The sequence below is a fragment of the Lygodium microphyllum genome, chromosome 7 (genome assembly GCF_053477565.2).
Source record: "Lygodium microphyllum isolate KBCC chromosome 7, Lygodium_microphyllum_v1.1.10, whole genome shotgun sequence".
Taxonomy (NCBI): domain Eukaryota; kingdom Viridiplantae; phylum Streptophyta; class Polypodiopsida; order Schizaeales; family Lygodiaceae; genus Lygodium; species Lygodium microphyllum.
This window is the reverse complement of record NC_141141.1, coordinates 144,798,587-144,822,295: the sequence shown is the minus strand read 5'-3', so window position 1 is coordinate 144,822,295 and position 23,709 is coordinate 144,798,587. Positions and strand designations below refer to the sequence as shown.

The following is a 23,709-nucleotide window of genomic DNA, read 5'->3' as shown; positions in this document are numbered from 1 at the left end:
TGGTTTTAGGCAACCAAATCCAGATGCTACCCGCATAGTAGCCTTGCACCTACAATAAGGCCTTGGGAACCCATCATGGATTTGACCATACATTGGTATTTATAGTGTCTCCTTGGCATCCTAGGTTTCGGGTGTGGATCATTAGCCTTGCAAGGCCATGGGTTGCTATTCCTAGGTGGCGCTCCGTGTTTAGATACCCATCTGAACTAGGGTTCGTGGGCTTTGACGTTGGTTCTAGTGGGTTGCTGGTGTTGAGGGTTGGTAGGTTGCGACAAGCCACGACCCCCCTCCTTATTCTTGATGGTAGGTTCCTCTATCAGTGGCTTTGTGGTCTTGGAAAGAGTCGTGCTACCCTTACTAAAAGTTGTAACAATGTAATGTTGCTCAGGACCAGGTGGATGCACTGCGACTGATAGTCGACATTGCAACGAGCTTGCTTCTTGAAAGTTTGTCCTACTAGCAACTGTGAGCCTGTATTCTTAGTGTTAGGAAACACATAGAAGATTATCACACACTTTCAAACTCGATAGAAACTACAACCTTGCACTTTCCTAACAATGTGTAGGGTTGGCCTCCATAAGGGGTGAGATTAGCATTATTGGGCTATGCAACTGCAGTTTGACAATTTGGGTGCAATGGTGATGAGTCAAGTTACTAAAATTAGCCCCTTCATCGATCAATGCATTGATGGTGCATGTGTGTTTAGCAGTGATTGTCCTCATCCTCACCGTCCACCTCAGTGATAGTGGCCACTCATACATGGACAGGGGGTGCTAGAATTGGTGGTACTGCTTCTCATCTTAACAGTAATTCTATGCCTATATTCTTAGTGTTGAGTAAGCTAGTGGTACTACTTCCTCATCCTCACCGTCCACCTCAGTGATAGTGGCCCTCGTACATGGACAAGGGGTGCTAGTGTTGGTGGCTCATGCAATGGGTGCGTGGGAGGAAAATACTTCTTTATGCGGCTACCATTGAAGAAGCCTATGCCCTCACCCTCTAGGGTTTCTAGTTCTACATTGCCCATTTGGCTAATGGTTCAAACCTTAAAAGGTCCTAGCCACCGAAACTTTAGCTTTTGCTTATGTCCGTTGACTGAGTATAACAATACTAAGTCACCCTATTCAAAGCTGCATTGCTTGACATGCTTATGAAACTAGCTTTTCGGTCTTGCCTTCTCGCATATGAGTGCATGGGTGGCTAGAAGCTAGGTTTTTGTTAAGCATTCGAGTTCAATCAAGCATTTCGTCCATGCCCCCTTCCCATCCCATCTCTCTTGAAGGGCTATCTTGAGGCTTGGTATGGAGAATTCTAAGGGAAGAATTGCCTCTGTACCATATGTCAATCTAAAGGGGTCTGTCCTGTAGCCCTCTTGTAAGCCATGCAGTAGGCCCAAAAGGCCGCCATCAACTTGTTATCCCAATCACTGTGTGAAGCAGAGACGACCATGGTCAAGACGTTTACTAGGATTTTATTTGTTGATTTGACTTGACCCTTTGTCTGTGGGTAATAAGGCAAGGATTTCCAATGGATGATTAGGAAGGATGACAAGAGGTGAGGTATCACTTCGTTGATGAAGTGTGTTCCTTGGTTGCTAACTAGTTCGATGGTGCAGCCAAATCGTGAGATCACTTTCTCCCATAGGAACTTAGCAGTGTTTCGAGCATCATTCTTTCTCATAGCTCGTGCTTCTACCCATTTTCTCAAATAATCGGTAGCCACAATAACATATTTGGCTTGTGAATATTGTGATGTAGGACTAATGGGTCCAATGAAGTCAATCCCCCATTTATCGAAGGGTTGTCGTACGATAATTGGGGTTAGCTCCATGTGATCCTTATGAATTGGAACTTTAGTCCTTTGGCACTCATCACAGTGCTTCACAAATCGTGCTGCATCTCGAAAGAGGGTGGGCCACCATAGCTGGGACTACAACACCTTCTTGTGGGCTATCGTGTCTCCACTGAAATATCCCCCTGCAATTCCGCCGTGTGCCTCTATCACACGTCGTGCATCTCGTGCTCACACATGCATTTGTGCAATAGCCCGTCTTGCCCCAGTTTGCAAAGTTGGCTAGCTATCAACTGATAGGATTGGATTTTTAGGATGAGCTGCCTGAGCTTTTTCTATCGGCCGTTCCTTCGGAAGTCCATGTTCAAGCACTTGAACTATGTCATTTGCCCAATATGCCGTCATGTCAGCTCTAAATAAATCTTTTTCACTGGATAAGCGGAATAGATATGCGTCTAGTAGTTCATCCACAATGCCTTGTCCAGCCGCTTCTCCCATGGGGATGCGAGACAGATGGTCAGCCATGTAATGTTTTTTCCCTTTACGCACCATCATGGAGAAATCAAACTCCAAAAGTAGAAGAAGCCATCTAGCAATGTGTCTTGTAGCACATGGTTTGTTAACCAGATACAACAAGGCTTGATGGTCAACAAAGAAAGTAAAAGGCATAGCCAGAAGATAATGTCAAAATTTATTTACGGCAAACACCATGGCAAAGCCCTCTCTCTGTTTGTCAAGTAATTCATTTCAGTCTTAGTGAATTGTCTGCTAGCAAAGCTCACTAGATAGTCCAGGTTGTGTTCACCATGTTAGCACAACATAGCTCCCACGGTAAATTTTGAAGTGTTGATGTGCACGTGAAATTTGAGTATCTAATCTGGGGCTCATAGTATCGATGCTATGGTTAGAACCTTTTCTAGTTCCTTATATGCACGTTGGAATTCCTTGGTCCATTCGAATATAATCAATAGCTTGTATAGAGGTCTAGCAATCAATGCATAGTTTAACACAAATCTTCGATAATACCCTATATGTCCTAAAAAGCATTGAAAACCCTTGTAATCAATTGGGGGTGGAAGATCGACAATGACCTTGATCTTCAGGGAATCTGTGGCGATGCCATTCTTTGACACCATATGTCCTAGGATACATCCATGCTTCACCCATAACTGGCACTTCAAGGGGTTCAATGAGAGGTGGTATAGCCAACATTGTTTAAAGGCCACTCAGAGCCTATCTAACTGTTTTCGCCAAGTAGAGTAAACACACGTCATCCATGAAGACCTCCAACTCCTTCCTTAGCATTTCCTTGAATATTGTATACATCAGTTGTTGGAAAGTGGCTAGCGCATTAGTCAATCCAAAAGGCATGACTATGTATGCAAAGACTCCCCATTCAGTGGGCGAATGCAGTCTTATGCCTATCATTAGGGTGCACTTGCACCTGATTGTATCCAAAGACTCTGTCTAGAAAACTGTAGGCCTCTTTGCCAACCACTCTCTCAAGCATGTGCTCGTTGTACGGTGTTGAAGGATTTGCCAAAGCAAAGCAAAGTCGTGTCTACAGAAGACCTTGACTAATTTCAGGATAAAAGATCAAACAGGTGACTAATCAAGATGAGAAATTGTTCCCAAGTCACTGTTTCAAGAAGAAGAAACTTGAACAGCCTCTGAATTGTCAGTTCCAGAGATATTCATCAATTGTGGCTAATAAATCAGATTTCTGGCACTCTTTATCAGGAACAAACACAATTTCTATTGAGGAATATGGATGATCAAAGGAACGCTTAGAATCTGCCTTGAAATCTCATGTTTTCTCATCATTCATGATATACAGGCATAAAAGCAGAAATAGCAATCGGTGAGCTGGAAATTTGGATAGCACGACTTCTTTCTTCAAGTTAGTTTGATGGTATGGTTCAAGGACAAATGGTATTTAAATCAAGACAAAACTAATGGCTCTTCATGAGGCATTGACATGCTGGAAATGATAACGGGTTGGTACATTAGTACGCTGTTCAGAGTGTATAATTGTTGTTGTCCATGGTTGCATTCATAGCACTTCAGGCAGCGTTCACGTGAACCAGGATGGCTTTAGCAGCTCTCTTTGAAACATTCAAGTAAGCCAGGCAGATATTGCTTACCCTCCACACTAGCACCAATCTCCAAACAGCAGCGCGTAGTAAACATGGCAGGATAAGTAAACAAGAACTCAGAGAGAAAGAGACCAGTTGGCCAAGCATAACATCTTTAGGAAATGAATATAGGTATGATTTATAGCATCTTTATGCTGCACCCTCAGAGCCCTGATAAGAGTGTTCACTATATGGCGGTTACTTCCGAGCAGGCCGCTCTTCAAAACATTTGCATGTAGCCTAGCACCTTCGATCAGATCCTTCTGTTTAGCACAGGCATTAAGTGAGGCCACAATGCTCACTGCTGCCTCGTCATAGGCTGGCTTCTCGTGCTCACACCATCTTCTGTTTCTGCTGGTTTTGCAAGCCTTTTGAGAACAAGCACTTTGCAAATCCTATGTGTGCTGCAGCAATTAGTTGTAGAATGGGCACTTTGCTAAGTTGGACACACATTTGTGCATACATAGGACAAAATGTAGGCTCAAGTACAGCCTTATCAAACACAAGTGATATCACAAAATCGCATCTCGGCTCACTGGTACATCACGAATTCATCTATACATGTTCTGCCACTGGTTAACGAGTAGCTCCAAAATTGTTCTTTTCTAAATCACTGGACAGGCAATCCATACAAAAATCCTAGCAGCACCTTCAGGCTAACAGGCTGAAAGAAATACCCCAACTACTTCCAAGCTGTAGAATCCACCCACAGTAAGTCCTCTCCATCGCATTAACGGTACTTCACAAAGCCGATGTCTTTGGCATAAATCCGGAAGCACTGACGGCAGCACATGATGTTGTACTTCCGAACCAGCCATGGCCGTTCCTGCACACACGACATGCGCGAGATCCTGCTCCATACTTCTTGGGATGAGAGTTCCACACGGCCGAATGCCCCATCTTACTGGCCCGATCACTGCAGCGAGACGAGGTTCACCGATGCACAGGCGATAACGCGGCTCACGAACTCTCCATTTTCTCCTCGTTCCTCCGTCACATCTGTCACAGCAGCATCAATCATCGTCGGCTTTCCTCTTTTTGTACTCTACACCATCGACTTAAGGTTTTCTTCTCAATTTCGTTGTCTCAACGATGACTCGCGATTTTTTTTTCTTCGACTATAGTTTCTTCTTCAACGTTTCCTTCGTCACCTCCCGTGCCTTCCTTGACGTCAAAATTGCCACCCCAGCGCTCCCTGTTCCCCTCCCCATCAATCCTCTGTTTCTCCCCTAAGCCGAACTGGTAGAGAATTCGTACCCTCAGAGATACCAGTGACCACTATTCTTCCTTTTGATATTCTGATTTTTTTCTTTCCAGTTGACGACTTCCTCCTTTTTCCAGAATTCTGCGCCCTTCACTCACTGTCTCACAAAAAAAACCAGGCTCAATGCCTCCCTGATTCCGCCTCAGTCCACGCTTCCATCCTTGCGTGTCGACTCCCCTATTTCTGTAGCAGTTGCCTACGCTTTCCCCCCAAAATGCCTCCTTTTTAAAAATAGCTCAAAAGCTTCTCCTTTTTCCCCTCAAAGCACGGCTCTCCTTTTCCCTCCTTCTTTAGCCTTTCAAAATCCCCTCTTTAGCCTTCGTAGCTCTATTTCCCAGTTACAGAGATCCGCCCTGACTCGGAAAATCTATGTCATCGCATGATTCATACATTCGACATGATGAAGCAAAAGATCACTACAGAATTATAACGTGGCCTTTCAAAAGTTGTGCATATCCTGTGATTAGGACATTCCATGTGTCTAGATCTCGATAAGGAAACATATCAAACACTGCTTGTGCCTCTGCCAGCCAGCCACATTTAGCATACATATCAATTAATGCAATGCCCACATCCACATTTGTCTTCAATAGCCCTATCTTATCAATCTCAGCATGTATTTCTTGGCCCTTGTTTATAGCTCCAGCCATGCCACAAGCTTTTAAGGTGCAGACAATTGTGATACTATCCAAAGAGATATCCTCCTCATGCATTTGTTTGAATAATTGTAATGTCGTGTCTCCTTGATCCTGTTCAACATAGACTGAAAGCAATCCTTCATACTCGCTACTATACTCATACGCAGAAAATAAATGTAATCACAACAACTAAGTATGTACAAAGTACCAAATCCCATGCACAACTTTTGGGTGGTTTACACACCTCGAATGCGCAGCAATACGACATCCACCCCCTCTAATCCTGCGCATCCTCCGGATGGGCCAACTACCCATGATCATTATCATCAAGATCCACAAACAAATCAATCTCTTCGTTTTGCATTTCCGGTAGATCAACAAGATTATCAGCCATATCATCTGTCTCTTCCATTGGAGTTTCTTGTCGTTGCTCTTCTCTTGAAAATTCTTCCAAAGCATAATCCTCATCATCTCTTTTCTTGAAAATCTTGATTCTTTTTCCAGCAATAGGCACTCTAAGCACTGTTCCATCCAATTCTGTCAGCTCATATGCTGCATTATCAAAGACATGTCTGACTATGTATGGCCCAAACCATCTTTTCACCATCTTCCGAAGTGCATTATGCTGATTTTCAAGGCTGCTATCAAAGACCAATACCCAATCTCCCTCTTCTATTGCTCTAGGCCGCAAGCGATGCCTACTATCAAACCTGTCCTTGTTCCTTAGTCTAGCAACTTTCAACCTGTCAATAGCTAGCTGAATATCCTCAGGTCTCCTCTCCAACTGTCGAATCCGAAGAGCTAAGAGCTCCTCTCTCGTCAAATCCTCCTACCAAGGTAAAACTGACCAAGTCAAAGCACAAGTCTCAATCGGCATAACAAGTTTCTGACCATACATCAACTCTGCAGGCATATATCCTGTAGTAACACTATGAGTCGTACGATCAGCCCATAAAGCAAATGGTAGAAGTCTCGGCCATTCTCCAATCCGTCCTCTGCATGCTTTGGCTAATGCTTTCACTATTGGCGGATGCCCTCTTTCACTCTTCCCATTTCCCTCTGGATTGTATGCTGTGGTTAGAGCCAAATTGATTCCTAGCTGAGAGAAAAACTCCCTAGCTTCATCTGCATCCAATTCACCACGATCCGCAGTGATCTTACCCACACAACCATACCTGCAGAAAATTTCCTCCAATAAGAACTTACACACTGCACTAGTGGTCTTCGTTCTCAAAGATCTGCCCTCAACATGATTGGTAAGATCCTCTCTAGCCAAAACAATGTACCTCATCTGGCATAGACCCATAGGCATGGTAACCAAATCAACTACCCACTTATAATGAATGCATAGCGGATAGGTCGGATGAAGCTCATCTCTATGACGCACTACTGAATACATCTGGCAGTCTCTGCAAGTCTCAACAAAGTGAGAAACATCTCTATACATGCCTTTCCACCAATATTTCTCCTTGATTTTCTCATAAGTAGCCCATACTCCTCTATGACCAGCCCAAGGACTCTCATGAAACTCCCTCATCACCTGTAACTGTGTCTCTCTATCGCAGACAACCCGCAAAGGTAATCCGCCTCTTTTCTTCGGATGCTTCCAAAGAAATCCGTCCTTGAGAAAATAACCATAGGCTTTCCTTCTGATCTTCTTGAACTCTTCATCTGTCCATTCATCTCTTTTTCTTAGTGTACTAAGGTACCTGCCAATCTGCAACCAATCTCCAACATAGAGCTCTTCTGTGAAAGCCACAATATCATAGACATGACAAACATGATCAACCATAGTGGCTGAAATTTCTGCATCATCCTCTTCTGCAAGTAGAGTCTCCTCATCATCATATCTGGCTCTAGACAACATATCTGCCACTGGATTATCCTTCCCTGCTATGTGTTTAAATTCCGGATTTAATGACTTGATGTATGCAATCCATCTCAACATAGCTATATCCGGAGTAGAACAACTCGTAATCATACCAATCAATGGCAAGCAATTTGTCTCTACCACAACTGAAGCTCCAATAAAGTACTCCTTGTCACATTTGAGAGCCGTGACAATCCCCAATAACTCCCTCTTGATTTGCGGATATCTCCTCTATCTCTCGTTTAGGACTTTCGCCCCAAACCGAATAGCATACCTATTTCCATCTGCATCATCTTGACCCACAGCCCAACCTATGCCAATTGGACTAGTGTCAACTGTCAATACAATAGGCCTATCACAATTATAATCCGCTTTCCTGAGAGTAGGAGCATTCTGCAATAACTTCTTCAATTTCCGCATGGCTCTAGTGTGACTCTCATCCCAATAAAATTTCTGCCCCTTTCGAAGCAGCTGATACAAACAATCTGCAATGTGTGCAAAATGAGGTATCCAAATCATATAAAACACACAAGCACCAATGAATCTCCGTACCTCTGAAGTAGTAGAACAATACTCTGCAATCTTGCCTATAGCATTCACCTTATCAGGTGAGGGTTTCCTGCCATAATATCCACACATATGCCCAACAATGACAACCTCATTCACTCCAAAAACAGATTTTTGCCCTGAAAGTGTCAAGTTCACTTCTTCTAACCTGGCCAAAATCTTCTCACATGCTGAAATATGATCAGCCATAAAGTATCTGCATCCCTGCTCATTTAGGCTCTCATTCTTCTCTTCTTCTGCACACCCTTTAATGGGCACATCATCCAAGAAAGGCATAGTAAGCTGAGGTATGTAATCACGAAGGACCTTATGCATGGCATTCATCATATGCGCAACAGAATTAGTGGCACCTTGAGGCAAGGTACACATCCTGACAAGCCCAATAGGAGTTCTCATGGTGGTTATGTCCCTGCTTTCCAAAGCCAGCTGAAACTGATCATAACCTGAATATAAATCACCCAAAGAATAGATGGCACGTCCAGCAAATGCCACTGCAAACTCATCCACAACTGGACCAATACCAACATTCCTGATAGTAACCCTGTTCACTGGCTGCATGTCCTGAATAAATCGAAGAGTACCATTCTTCTTTGGAACTGTAAACCACCTGTTTGAGTATGGTGCAGATGAAGGCTCAAGGATTCCCATCCTGATTTTCTCATTCAATAAATCAATCAGCTTTGGCAAGTGTGCTTTAGGCACTGGAATAGGTCGGAGATTCCATGGGATATGAGGAATAGTAAAGATGACCATAGGAGCAACAATATCAGGATTCACACATCCAATCTCATGTGGGACAAAAGCAAATCCCCTTCCATGACGCTCAAGCATCTCCTGAAAGCATTGCTTCTCCATGGGTAACAAGAAATCACCATTTCCAATTTTCAATTCAGCAAGTGTCTCTGCTGAAAATTTATGACCAATATGCTCTAGATTCCTCAAAATTTGCTGTTTAGCAGCCCTTTCTATTTGCTGATCACTGTCAGGTGGAAGCGGTACAGCAACCGGCTTCACCTTCTTATCCACAGTTTTTTATTTCGTGTCAACCCTGGCTTCATTATGCTCTTCTGCATTACATAAACCTTGCTGTAAATCAGCAATTCTGCACTCCAATGGCTGAATATTCTCAGCCCTCTGCTCTATGGACTGCATAGAAACAGCCCCAAACTCTGAATGCTGAAATATTTCAGCAGTAAACTCTGTTGGCTGAAAATTTTCAGCCCTCTGTCTCTCTGAAAGCTGATCATAACCAGCTGGAAACTCTTTTTGCTGATTTTCTTCAGCACTCAACACTCTTTGCTGAGTTACCTCAGCCTCTGACTCAATCTGTGACATAAAATCTGCAATTTCATGAAACATGTCCAGGGACTGCACTAATACATTACCATGACAATTCAGCATATCAATTTTCAGCATATCTCCCATCTCTGTCATCGTATCTGTACAAATCACACTGTCATACATACCATCTATGTGCTCATCATCCTCCAAAATTCCTACATTTTTCAAATTTTTCTCCTTCCTGCATATATACTGCCTGGCAGCTCTAGACAATCTAGAAGTCTTCTGATAGCTCATCGAACTGTTTGCTGAAATCACAACATAACCGGAGGAGAAAACACTGCTGCCAGGAGGCGAGAACTCCAATCTCCTCTCCTCTGTACCACCGTCGTCTCGCGAAATGGCGGTACCTAATGAAAACCCGAATCCCTCACAGTGGGTAAGGGTGCATCTCTGAGAGTATCCCTGTTTCTAACATGGTTCACACATACAGTCATAAACTGAACTGCTCTCATACCATCTTTACTGCGAATCCGTGCATAAGCAGATCCATCATCCATGACCTTTGTCTCCATGCGCATCTCTGTAACGAATGGCTGTCCAAGAATTATGGGATAAGAGCATGAATCCTGCACAAAGAAATGAAAATCCTCCTCTACATCACCAATAGAAACCCTGACACTAGGGCAAGCAGCATATAAATCACCTGTAGTGTTATTGGCGGCTCTCATACGCCACCCATGCTCTACATCCATAGGCCATCTGTTACTCTCATAAACTCCACGAACAATGAGATTAATCTCTGAACCATGATCAACCAATGCAACATAAGGCACCTGTTTTTCTCCAACCTTTACCATCGTCTCTGTAGTTGCCCTAGCCCAATGGCTCCGCGAAAAGTGACTACGCGGTATCAAAACAGGCTCATCAATTTCAGCATAATGCATAGGCTGAACCCTCTTCTCTACCTGTGGCAAAACAGAAGCATTATCAACCATAACCTCATCATCATCCTCATCCAACTCTCCAATCAAAACTCCCTGTGTATCAGTGGTAGCCAATGCATGTCTTTTCCTCTTCAAGACCTCCTGAAACTGATCCTGAAACTCTCTTTTTGAGATGCCCAAAATCTCAGAAATAGTGAAAGTCACCTCACTGCCAAGTATCTTATCATTAAAGATTTTCTTCATGTCTGTAGATGTCTCAATATCGGACATCAATCTGAATCCTGGCTGCTTTCTCTCTCTAGGCTCTTGCCTCTTTTCTCTCTTTTGAGCATCCTCCATCTGTCGATCTGGCCCTGGTCTTGAAGACGGTCCTGCAGTAGGTGGAGTAACAAACTCACCCCCTCTAGTCTTCTTAGCTGCACTTGGATTTTCTTCATCCCTCTTACGCTTCTCCTCAACAAATACATCTGCACCATGAGATTTAGCCAAATAAGCATAAATAGAATACCTGTCAATAGGCGAGTCCCATCCTGTCTCTGATCTGATGCTAGAGCCTGCACTAGTCAAAACAGTTTGCTAAATTTTTCCCTTGTTTGCAGTCTCCATAGCATAAGTCCATAGTGCGGACTGAGTCTCCGATCCCTTCTCAATCTGTACTCCATATGCAGAAGCATCACCTCTAGCCATCACATAAGAAGTACGCGCAGCCATGTCCTCCACTAACTTCTTCATTCCACCTTTACCAAAGTTGGTAGCAAGTGGAGCTCCTGTCTCAGTCAACCAAATCTTACCATCTTGCCCCCAATATACCAAATTCTGCCTTCTTGCATCCTGGAAAGAGTCACAATCCCTGCAATGCTGATGCTCCGTACTATCACACCAAATACATCTCCGATCTCTCCTAGGAGCACTAGGAGCACTCCTAGGTGCAGTAGGAGCACTGGAAGAAGTAGTAGGTACAGTTGAAGCAAACTGCTCCTTCAACTTTCCCACTAACTCTGCTTTGACTGACTCAAGTGTCAAATCTGTGATGCCTTTGATTATGTCATCAATAGAGGTAGGCACCGATGGAGCAGATGGTTTTGGAGCAGAAGGTGTAGGCATCGGTCGTGGAACAGGAGGAATAGGTGGAGTAGAAACAGTAGGCACTGGCATAGGCCAAGAAACTGGCTGAGGAGGAGAAGAAATAACAGGGATAGAAGTAGGCATAGGAACAGATGATGGTGAAGGTGTCATGGAACCATTCTGTAGGCGAGTCTTCCATATCCTCCTCTTAGTCAAAGTCGAGACTGCATCCTGAGCATCCTGCCAATCAGTTTTAAGACCCATAGGCTTCGTGCGATCTTCAAGAAGCTCACCCAATTCTTCTTGAAGAGCAGGATCTGCAGCTTGCAAGAAAAGCTCAACTTTTTCAACATCCAATGCTCTTTGTTCAATGGCATCAAGCTGACTATACCTCTCTTCGAATTCTCGAATCAACTCCGAAGCAGCAAGACCTTTGTTTGGCATGTAGACCCACTCTCGGAATGACCGTCGAGTAGCCATACCAAAGTCCTCAAGGAAGTATTCTTCTTTTAGAGCCTTAAAATCTTGCCAATGTGTATTTTGAATAAATAAATCAGTCACCTTTGTCCTCAAAGCAGGTGTGACAAGACGAAGGAAGTACTTACTCATAAGTCCAGCAGGAACTCCAAAAAACCCCATCTTGATCTCATATGTCTTCAAATATGCTGAAACATTACGCCCGTCAAATAGCTTCTTCTCACTCTCAACTGCTTCAATAGCCTTAGTCGCGCTGTTTGCATTCTCCTGCTCCGAATAGAGTTGCCTTTGCTGAGACAACTGCTGTTGATGCAATTGTTGTTGCTGCTGCATATACATTTGTGTTTGCTGATTTTGGAGCTGCATATACATGGACATATTCTGCAAAATATGTTTTAGATCCTCTGTTGAAGTACTTGACGCAGCAGTCATTGATGGAGCTGAGGTAGACACAGCTGGAGTTGTAGAAGAAGCTGAAATAGAGGCTGAAGAATCTCCCATCCTGAAATTTCTGCGACGCTTTCACGTCGGGTTCACCAAAGATGTCGAAGGATTTGCCAAAGCAAAGCAAAGTCGTGTCTACAGAAGACCTTGACTAATTTCAAGATAAAAGATCACAGGTGACTAATCAAGATGAGAAATTGTTCCCAAGACACTGTTTCAAGAAGAAGAAACTTGAACAGCCTCTGAATTGTCAGTTCCAGAGATATTCATCAATTGTGGCTAATAAATCAGATTTCTGGCACTCTTTATCAGGAACAAACACAATTTCTATTGAGGAATATGGATGATCAAAGGAACGCTTAGAATCTGCCTTGAAATCTCATGTTTTCTCATCATTCATGATATACAGGCATAAAAGCAGAAATAGCAATCGGTGAGCTGGAAATTTGGACAGCACGACTTCTTTCTTCAAGTTAGTTTGATGGTATGGTTCAAGGACAAATGGTATTTAAATCAAGACAAAACTAATGGCTCTTCATGAGGCATTGACATGCTGGAAATGATAACGGGTTGGTACATTAGTACGCTGTTCAGAGTGTATAATTGTTGTTGTCCATGGTTGCATTCATAGCACTTCAGGCAGCGTTCGCGTGAACCAGGATGGCTTTAGCAGCTCTCTTTGAAACATTCAAGTAAGCCAAGCAGATATTGCTTACCCTCCACACCAGCACCAATCTCCAAACAGCAGCGCGTAGTAAACATGGCAGGATAAGTAAACAAGAACTCAGAGAGAAAGAGACCAGTTGGCCAAGCATAACATCTTCAGGAAATGAATATAGGTATGATTTATAGCATCTTTATGCTGCACCCTCAGAGCCCTGATAAGAGTGTTCACTATATGGCGGTTACTTCCGAGCAGGCCGCTCTTCAAAACATTTGCATGTAGCCTAGCACCTTCGATCAGATCCTTCTGTTTAGCACAGGCATTAAGTGAGGCCACAATGCTCACTGCTGCCTCGTCATAGGCTGGCTTCTCGTGCTCACACCATCTTCTGTTTCTGCTGGTTTTGCAAGCCTTTTGAGAACAAGCACTTTGCAAATCCTATGTGTGCTGCAGCAATTAGTTGTAGAACGGGCACTTTGCTAAGTTGGACACACATTTGTGCATACATAGGACAAAATGTAGGCTCAAGTACAGCCTTATCAAACACAAGTGATATCACAAAATCGCATCTCGGCTCACTGGTACATCACGAATTCATCTATACATGTTCTGCCACTGGTTAACGAGTAGCTCCAAAATTGTTCTTTTCTAAGTCACTGGACAGGCAATCCATACAAAAATCCTAGCAGCACCTTCAGGCTAACAGGCTGAAAGAAATACCCCAACTACTTCCAAGCTGTAGAATCCACCCACAGTAAGTCCTCTCCATCGCATTAACGGTACTTCACAAAGCCGATGTCTTTGGCATAAATCCGGAAGCACTGACGGCAGCACATGATGTTGTACTTCCGAACCAGCCATGGCCGTTCTTGCACACACGACATGCGCGAGATCCTGCTCCATACTTCTTGGGATGAGAGTTCCACACGGCCGAATGCCCCATCTTACTGGCCCGATCACTGCAGCGAGACGAGGTTCACCGATGCACAGGCGATAACGCGGCTCACGAACTCTCCATTTTCTCCTCGTTCCTCCGTCACATCTGTCACAGCAGCATCGATCATCGTCGGCTTTCCTCTTTTTGTACTCTACACCATCGACTTAAGGTCTTCTTCTCAATTTCGTTGTCTCAACGATGACTCGCGATTTTTTTTTCTTCGACTATAGTTTCTTCTTCAACGTTTCCTTCGTCACCTCCCGTGCCTTCCTTGACGTCAAAATTGCCACCCCAGCGCTCCCTGTTCCCCTCCCCATCAATCCTCTGTTTCTCGCCTAAGCCGAACTGGTAGAGAATTCGTACCCTCAGAGATACCAGTGACCACTATTCTTCCTTTCGATATTCTGATTTTTTTCTTTCCAGTTGACGACTTCCTCCTTTTTCCAGAATTCTGCGCCCTTCACTCACTGTCTCACAAAAAAAACCAGGCTCAATGCCTCCCTGATTCCGCCTCAGTCCACGCTTCCATCCTTGCGTGTCGACTCCCCTATTTCTGCAGCAGTTGCCTACGCTTTCCCCCCAAAATGCCTCCTTTTTAAAAATAGCTCAAAAGCTTCTCCTTTTTCCCCTCAAAGCACGGCTCTCCTTTTCCCTCCTTCTTTAGCCTTTCAAAATCCCCTCTTTAGCCTTCGTAGCTCTATTTCCCAGTTACAGAGATCCGCCCTGACTCGGAAAATCTATGTCATCGCATGATTCATGCATTCGACATGATGAAGCAAAAGATCACTACAGAATTATAACGTGGCCTTTCAAAAGTTGTGCATATCCTGTGATTAGGACATTCCATGTGTCTAGATCTCGATAAGGAAACATATCAAACACTGCTTGTGCCTCTGCCAGCCAGCCACATTTAGCATACATATCAATTAATGCAATGCCCACATCCACATTTGTCTTCAATAGCCCTATCTTATCAATCTCAGCATGTATTTCTTGGCCCTTGTTTATAGCTCCAGCCATGCCACAAGCTTTTAAGGTGCATACAATTGTGATACTATCCAAAGAGATATCCTCCTCATGCATTTGTTTGAATAATTGTAATGTCGTGTCTCCTTGATCCTGTTCAACATAGACTGAAAGCAATCCTTCATACTCGCTACTATACTCATACGCAGAAAATAAATGTAATCACAACAACTAAGTATGTACAAAGTACCAAATCCCATGCACAACTTTTGGGTGGTTTACACACCTCGAATGCGCAGCAATACGACAACGGTAGTGGGTAATTATCTCTCTTTGTAGCTGTGTTTACCTTCTTGTAATTAACATACACTCTAGTCTTTCCATTCTTCTTTAATACCATAACTATGGGGGAAACCCAATCCATGTGTTCAATTTCATAGATGAATTCTACTCTCATTAGCTTGTCGATTTCTTCCTTAACAGCATGGGTGTGCTTTGGATTCATGGGATATGGTCGTTGTTTGACAGGTGTTGCGTCATGTGCCATGGGTATGTTGTGAGTCACCACACTTGGGTCTACCCCTTTGAGCTCTTCTAGGGACCAAGCAAAGATGTCTACATACTCTTGCAAGAGAGTAATGAGACTTGCTTCAACTTGCTCAACCAAGTCATCGGCTATAAAGACAAGTCGTGGGGTCTCCCCCTCCCTGGCTAAATTGACCTCTTTGACCTCGACGAGTCCCTTGATTGGTTCACTGTCTTACCCTTGTCGTTTGGCTCCCAGCAAGATCACCACCCTTTCTCCCTTTTTGAACTTCATGAATCGTTTTGGCAGGTCTTGCAATTTTCATTGTTCTTGTGACCGCGTTTCGTTGCTCAGTGTCCGTCGTTCCTCCCTTACCTGTCGGTGTCGTAGGTAGATGGGCAGGTCCCCCTTAGTGCGCATCTAGTCTTAGGAGGCCAAGGTATTTCAAGGTGAGTCCGTTCGCAACAATGGGGTGTCACTCAGTTGGGATAGGCATGCCTGCTCATAATCGATTGCACTAGTGTGTTCCAACCAAGTGATTGCAGCCCGTGCATTTGACTCCTTTCTCTACTCTAAGTGCACTTTGCTTGCGTGGTCTAGGATCTACTCATATTTGTTTGATTATACGTCCCCTAGTGTCATACTCTAGAGTATTGATTTCCCTTTCGCTCTCATCATCATTGAAGGAGCAACAGTCCTCATATTCACTGCCAGATCTGTCTTTGTCCGGTTGCTCATCGTTCTCCTTGTTCTAACATTCTCTTCTTGTTGGTTGAGGATTAGCGCCCAATTTTATCTCAAGTTCAAATCGTGTATCTTGGACCATTGCCATTTAGGCTCGTGACCAAGAGGTCTCAGAGTGGCTTAATATCTTTTGTTGGATTGCCTCCCGACTTGTCGCTCAAGTACCCTAGAATCTCAAGGAGCTCTTGTCTATTGTTTGGGATTCAAAATGTAACAAGATTGGGTCTTTCACGTAGGCTCCCAGTCATCATGTAAACTGGCATTGAAGGTGCATCCTTGAGCTTATTAGTTGCCTTGATGGCGTGTTTGCACTCCTCAGTGCCTGAGAATGGCAGATCAATGGTAGCAAGGACATGCATCCAGTCTCGCTCATCCTCAGGGCACGGGATATACTTGGTAAGGGCCCTAGAGGATCCCCTAGTCCGTGTGTTTCCCTTCATCATGGTGGAGATGGAGTCTAGGTCGACTGGCGTAGTCTGCCAAGTGTCCATCTCTACCCTTACAGCCTCTGTTCTATTGTTTAAGAAGATAAGATTGTTTCCCCAGTCTTCTATGACTCTTGCGTTGCAAATCCAGGTTTGGGCCTACCAGGATGTCGTACTCCAATTCCTTCATGCCTATAAAGTCAATCGCGAATTGGATTCCTGCAATCTTCACAGGCCAATTTTTCAACACTCCACATGGTTTCACCTTCATTCCGTTAGCTAGAGCGATGTTGAACCTAGTAGTCTCGACTGATGGGTTACCCCAAGTTTGGAGTACTACATAGTTTAGCATACTCACTCCTACCCCTATGTCTACAATTCCCTTTCTTGTGATATCCCCCAGAGCTAGGACTAGTAAGATTACATGCATTTTTTTGCCTTCCCAAAAAGCATTGACATGCAAGGATTTAGGCATGGAGTGCAACGTCAGACTCGGTATTTGAGTTTTTGCATCAGCAAGCTCAGGAAAGTCTGTGGTAATTGGATCATTTGGTTCTTCAACCTAGTGCTTCAGCTCCAGCCATAGCGTTGGATCCTGCCTAAGTAGGTCGCCTAAGCATAGAGTTATAAGGGTGGTCACAAGTGTATTAAAGAGGTTGCTAGTCGCTTGCCTCTCTCCTAAGTTTGCGGTTCTTGGCCAATGGCTTTGATTGGCTTGCTAGCCCAAAGCATTTAGACTTTGTTTAGGTCGCCTAGATTGTGGTGCCATTGCCTCCCTTGATTTTGGTTGTGGGAGAGACATTGGGGTGCTTATGCTTGAGAGATCATCGATCTTGTCTTTCAATATGGACTCAGCATCCTTTAGGTGCTCCTCGGCCTCCTTCATCCATTCTTTCACCTTCTTGATGGCTTCAAATCGGAGCTTCGGGTTGGGGTACTCCCTTACCTAAGAACTTCCCTTTTCAACCGTCCGAGGAGCCGACATTTCTTCTTCTGTATCAATGACTTTCCCTCCAACCAGTAGTGTCATGGCACTTTTGGTTTTGAGGGTGACCTTAGAGTCTGGTCTATTCTTCCTTCATCTCTGACTCGTCTTTCCAATTGAGGTTACATCAAGGTTGCTAGGCCGTGGCAATGATATGCTGGCCTGCTTGGTCTGCACATGGGTCATGACATGCAATGGGATAGCTGTGGCCTCCCCGTCAAGTGTCTTGACATCAAACAACCCCAATGGAACCAGTGGCTTGTTTACCGAACTAGAGGATGGCCTCCACCTAGGGCAATCAACAAATAGATGAGTGATTCCACACTCAGCACATCTTAGGTTTGTCTTATCTCTATTTGCATGCTCCCTCTCGGGGTAGTGCAAAGAAATATGACGTGGGTGACCACAAGTCCGCTCTTAGGTTTTCCCTCCTAGGCCTTTGCCTCTCACTCTACCTAATGCCATCACCAGTACTGGTTGATAGTCCATGAGAATAGCATTTCCTTCCTCATGGTATGACACGTATGGATTTACATAAGGCTTGTCATTGCTCAGCTCATCCATATACTGGACTAGAGTATCACTAGGTGGATGGGTCACGTAGGGTCCATGCAGTCTAGGGATATGTTTAGGATTTATTTCCATCCTAGGGATAGTCAGTTTAGTGTCATTAGGTGCTAGGAGAGCCAATGGGGCTCACCTTCCAAAAGAAGTTCGATGGCCTATTCACAAGGTAGGGTTGACCGTAAGGCTACAGGTATGGGAGCCTCCAAGGTAATCGACAATGCATGGTGTCACGGCTGAACCTACCACAATTAGCACACGGTCTTCACACTCGGCTAGCAAGTGGTTTCCACCACAATGCACACATTGGGCATGTGGGTGCATTGGCCATCTCATCATCTCTTCATAATGCATACATCAGGCATGTGGGTGCATTGGCCATCTCATCATCTCTTCATAATGCATACATTGGGCATGTGGGTGCATTGGCCTTGTAGACCTACTCAAATTGTTCCACAAAGCTGTATGGGTCATCATTAGCTTGGTATTTTTCTAGCTTCTTCGCCACCACATGAATTTTTTATTGGTTCTTAGAGCCTTGGTTAACCCCTAACCTTGCTAACAATGATGTTGCTAATGCTGCAGCGCTTTGCTCTGTTACCATGTTATCTAGCAGTTGCTTTGTCAAGAGCTCGCTCAGTGTGAGGTCTCCTTCTAGCGCTCTCTCGCTCTCTAACCAATTTCTACCTGCTAGGGCTAGCACTCTTAGAATCTCTTACATTTTTAAGCTCTGGTGTAAGTTCCTAGTTTGCTGATCCTAGTTGTACATGGCTAGGCCTTGCAGAGCCCTATGTACTAGCTTCCTCTCCTCCTCGAGATCTGCTATGATGTCCTCTATAGGTCTACCACGATACTCTAGCCGAGTTTGAGCATTGTATTTGTTCACTAACTCATGGAAGACCTCAGGAAAGTCTCCAAGGTTAAGCTCCTCATTACTTCTACAGCCTGAGCTGCCCTCTTCCATGTCTAGGACTTCCTATTCTGCCAAGTTGTCAATCAAGTCGATAAGTCCGGGTAGATCCACTTCCACAATATTGTCTGTTTGTCCTTGTTGCATTCAGTTTTTTGGCTATGTCCTTCGCTTGGTCCTACTTTTGGGGATTCAATCACCCTTCTATGTCTTTGGGTCTTCTCTTACTAGTGGGTTCCTTCAAGTTCTTAAGTCTAGGTGTGTTCCTTGTTAATTACAACCAATCCTCAACTTACCCTCACTTTGTGTGTGTGTGTGTGTGTGTGTGTGTGTGTGTGTGTGTGTGTATGTGTGTGCGTGCGCGCGCGCGCGTGCGCGTGTGCTCTTTTCTGTGCATTGTGCAAAATTAGGCTTTTAGCTCTTCACAATTGTTCTTTGAGGGCTGGAAATCAAAGTGAGTGAGAAAACAAGTGCCTAGACAACTCTAGAACTCTCATCGTGGGTTCGTCCTGATAGGCTTGTACGTTGATTTTTGGCCATGTCCACAGGTTTATAGGGTTCTCTACTATTCCCTCCGCTCAGTAATAATTCGTTAGTGCTCTAAAACTACATTTGATGCTGCTGTCGTGATGGATTACTTAGATGGTTGACTAGTATCACCTCTATGTTTGAGTCTTGCTGATCCCTTTGTTTCTTGTGCCGCCAGAAAGGCGTCTTAAGTGTTTGTATGGTCTTTGGATGTTCGTACGGCGGATGTCTAGGTGGTTTGGTCCAATTGTCAAAAAATTCAAGAAAATTTAAACTCGGCCCAACAAGTCCGAATTGCAGGGGCCGAGTGGCTAATTCGGACGGGCCAAGTGGTGGATGTCCAGTCGATTGGGCCAAGGGCCAAGCCGAGGGCTGAATTTTGACATGTCTGAGTCAAGTGGGTGCTTCCATTTATCAGAGCTGATTGGGCCGAATGGCCAAATGGAATTGGGCCAAGGGCCATGAACCAAGGGCCAAATACAAGATGTGGGCGGAGGGCCAAATTCTAACATGTCCAAGTCGAGTGGGCCAAGGGCCGAGTTTCCAAGTGTTTGAGTCGATTGGGCTAATTGGTTGAATGGGAGTGGGCCAAGGGCTAGTTTTCGAACTTGGCCCAAAATTACCGTTACTCGGACGGCGGGCCAAACGTGATGCATTTTTTTCGAGTCGACGCAAAATTCTCCGTGTTGAGTGATTATGGCCTTCACACTAGTCAAGCACCTCCAGATCCTACCTACGCATGACGAAGAAGGTGTGGGTATACCTACAATAGGCAATGAACTTATCAATGATGCAATTGAAGTAGGTTCATGCAATGAAGCTCACTCACTCACACACACACACACACACACTCTCTCTCTCTCTCTCTCTCTCTCTCTCTCTCAAACAACCAGGGTTTCAAATGAGCTCCCCCCTAGCCTCTTGGCTATTAAACCCCTCCTTCACAAGGTTCTTACCACTCCTATCCCCTTGCTTGTTGGCTTCAACCCCCTTCAACTCTCCTTCCCATTTTTCCTAGATATATTCCCTTTTTGGCCTCTTTTACAATAGCAAACCCTACCCTTTTCCAATCGATTTTCTAACCTTAACCTACTCTAAATGCAACAAGAATTGAAAGCAAAGTACTGAACTAATTTCTCCTACTAAGCTAACCATCAAAAACCAAAAAAACTTATTGTAGCACAAATTAAAGACCCAAAAAATCCTATCTATCTCAAGCTTCGGTTCAGGGATGAAACCCTTACTTCGATGCTCAATTTGAAGTGCATAAGCACTCAAGTCTAAATTCGTTGGTCCTAGCAAACAACGGAATCAAAATGTAGAGGCAAGCTCAAGCTCAACCACCAAGACCCACGGGCCGATTATTGTTCAAGCATTTCAAGCGAGCACTAATGGCTACCTCTCACATAGCCGATGCGCCATCCCTCTCTACGAGTGTAGTGAGCTTACCTTGATGCCCGATTGAGTTGGTTCCTCTATCAAGAACTCTAATAGCTCCACAATTCTTGATGCAAGCTCAAGCATCCTCAAACCTCCACCTTCAAGGTCCATCCTCCATAGCCACGCGCAAGACAAGAGAAGAGAAGATAAGAAGAAAAGAGGAGATGGAGGAGGGCTTTACCTCCAAGCTCCCTCACCCTCACACACTCACTCCCTCACTCACTCACACTCCCTCCCTCAAGCACTCACAAGCAAGTAAGAGAAGAGAAGAAGAGAAGAAGAAGAGTCCACTTTGCCACACACCAAAAGAATGAGCTCTCATTCATCTTTTGAACTTTATATACAAAGCCCTAAATCCCCTTTGGGCGATCATCCCCTTTTTACATGACCGGCCATAGCCTAGGCCCTTTTTTCCATTGTTCTCCTATCTTCTTAGCTTCATTCCTACCGCCCATCTATCGTTACAATCTGCACGTGCTCTTAAAATAAATCAAGGTGCGCCTTGCGCTCTTTTATGAAAGTATAGACTTGCACTTTTTCTTGTGCACCTCTCTCCTTGATTTAGGACTTTTTCACATTTCTTGTGTTTCCTGATTTTTTCTTGGCGTGCCTTCATCCTCCGCCTTGTCTTTTGCTTCAGATTTTCTGGATTTTCCACCTTGTTTGTCTAAGGGTTAACACATGACTCAAGACATGATGTTGATTATGATAAGGATTATTACACTACGAAAAGGATTCATTGTGTGGTCTTATGGACTTGAGCCATGAAACAATGTTTCTTCTCATTTGACATATGAGAGTGTATGATGATGATTCTAGTAGCAACATGTATTACTTTTTTTAAAATATGGCTTACAATAATTACAATTATCCTAGTGATAACTACTTTGGCCCATAATCATGAGTCCCTAGGTTCAATAATGCCCACTCATGAATAATAACTATCCTTAAAAAATATGAATAGAGTTTGGAACCTACTTCTTCAATAAACTAACATGGAAAACATAATGAACTTTGACACAAGATAGCAATTCAAGTTTGTATGCAAGTGTTTAAATTTTCTTTAAAATATTCAAGGGCCTTGTAAAACATAAAGACAATGTTTGATCCTTTCCAAGAATTGGATTTAGTCTAGCGAGGTTCAACTCTCACAAAAATCATATCACCTTGATTGAATGGTCTTTTAATCTTATGATTATATTTCTTTTATCTTTGTTGAGCTTCTTTAATGTGTATTCTAATTTTGACTAGTTCTTCATCTATCTTATTTGAAGCATTAAGAGATATCAACATGAGTCACACAATGACTTCGAAAGAAGTCCTCTTCATTGATGTATGCCAAGTCCTATTATATGCCAAATCAAACAATGGTGAATAAGTAGTAATTTTTTTTCTCTTATTAATATACATCCTAAGAATATCCTCAAGGATATGATTTACCCTTTGAATTTTCCTATCAATCTATGAATCAAATATGATGCTCATTGTTAGCCGTGTATCTATGGCTTTAAAAGTGTATTGCCAAAAGTTTGATATAAATTTTGAATCCCTATCTAAAACAATACTTTTAGGTATACCATGAAAATGAGATATTTTTCTCACATATAATTTTTTTGTATTTAATCTAATGTCATCTTTTCATTGGAAAGAATGTGCCATCTTTGTGAGCCTATAAACTACCACAAAGATAGTGTCATATCCTTTGCTATACCAACAAACAACTTTGTGACAAAATCCATAAATATGGATTCACAATTTTGATAAGGGGTGTCTCATGATTGCATTTCACTAGGCATATATCTTGTTCAATATTTATTTGCTAATAGCATAAAAATTTGTTCAGATAGGTCCTATTGTCCTTTTTCATGAATAGCCAAAAGAAAAACTCTTGATCTTGTTATATCTTTTGCTAAATCTAGGATGCGCAAAGAAATACAAGTCATGATGCTCTTTCAAAATTCCACTCTTGAATTGTGAAGCATTAGGAATATATAAATGATCTAGATAACAAAGTTTTCCTTATAGCACATGAAGCATTTCTTCATGCAAGTCCCTTGGATTTTCACGTAAGAAAAAAAGAATCTTGGAGCACATTGGGTCATTTTTTTACTTCAAGTCAATTTTCATCAACCAAATTTGTTTGTACAATAGACAAACTATTGCAAATGGGTGATGACTTAAAACATCAACAACTATATTTCTTTTCCTACTACATATTTAGTCTTAAAGTCATACTCACATAACAACTACAATTATCTCTTTTGTCTATTGTCCAACAATGGTTGAGTGAATATATACTTTGGACCTTGATAATGGTCGCTCCTCAATTCAAGTTTTACTCTAAGGAAAAGGAGTCTTTAATTTTTCAAGGCATGAACTACACCAACAAGATCTAAGACAAAATTTTCAAAGGATATTTATCAGCTATCTTTTGTTTTAAAGTCTTGAAAGCTCTTTGATATGCATCAATCCAAAAAACAAACTCTTTATCTTGTTTATCAAATGAGTCAAGAAACTTACTATCTTAGGGGCTATCTTAGA

At 43.2% G+C, this 23,709-nt stretch overlaps 2 pseudogenes; both read right to left on the bottom strand.

Moving 5' to 3' along the window:
- Positions 1 to 4,522: 4,522 nt before the first annotated feature.
- On the bottom strand, positions 4,523 to 4,892 carry LOC148034050 (small ribosomal subunit protein uS14 pseudogene; annotated as a pseudogene).
- An 8,976-nt stretch (positions 4,893 to 13,868) lies between these two features.
- LOC148034049 (small ribosomal subunit protein uS14 pseudogene) lies at positions 13,869 to 14,139 on the bottom strand (annotated as a pseudogene).
- Between the last annotated feature and the right edge of the window lie 9,570 nt (positions 14,140 to 23,709).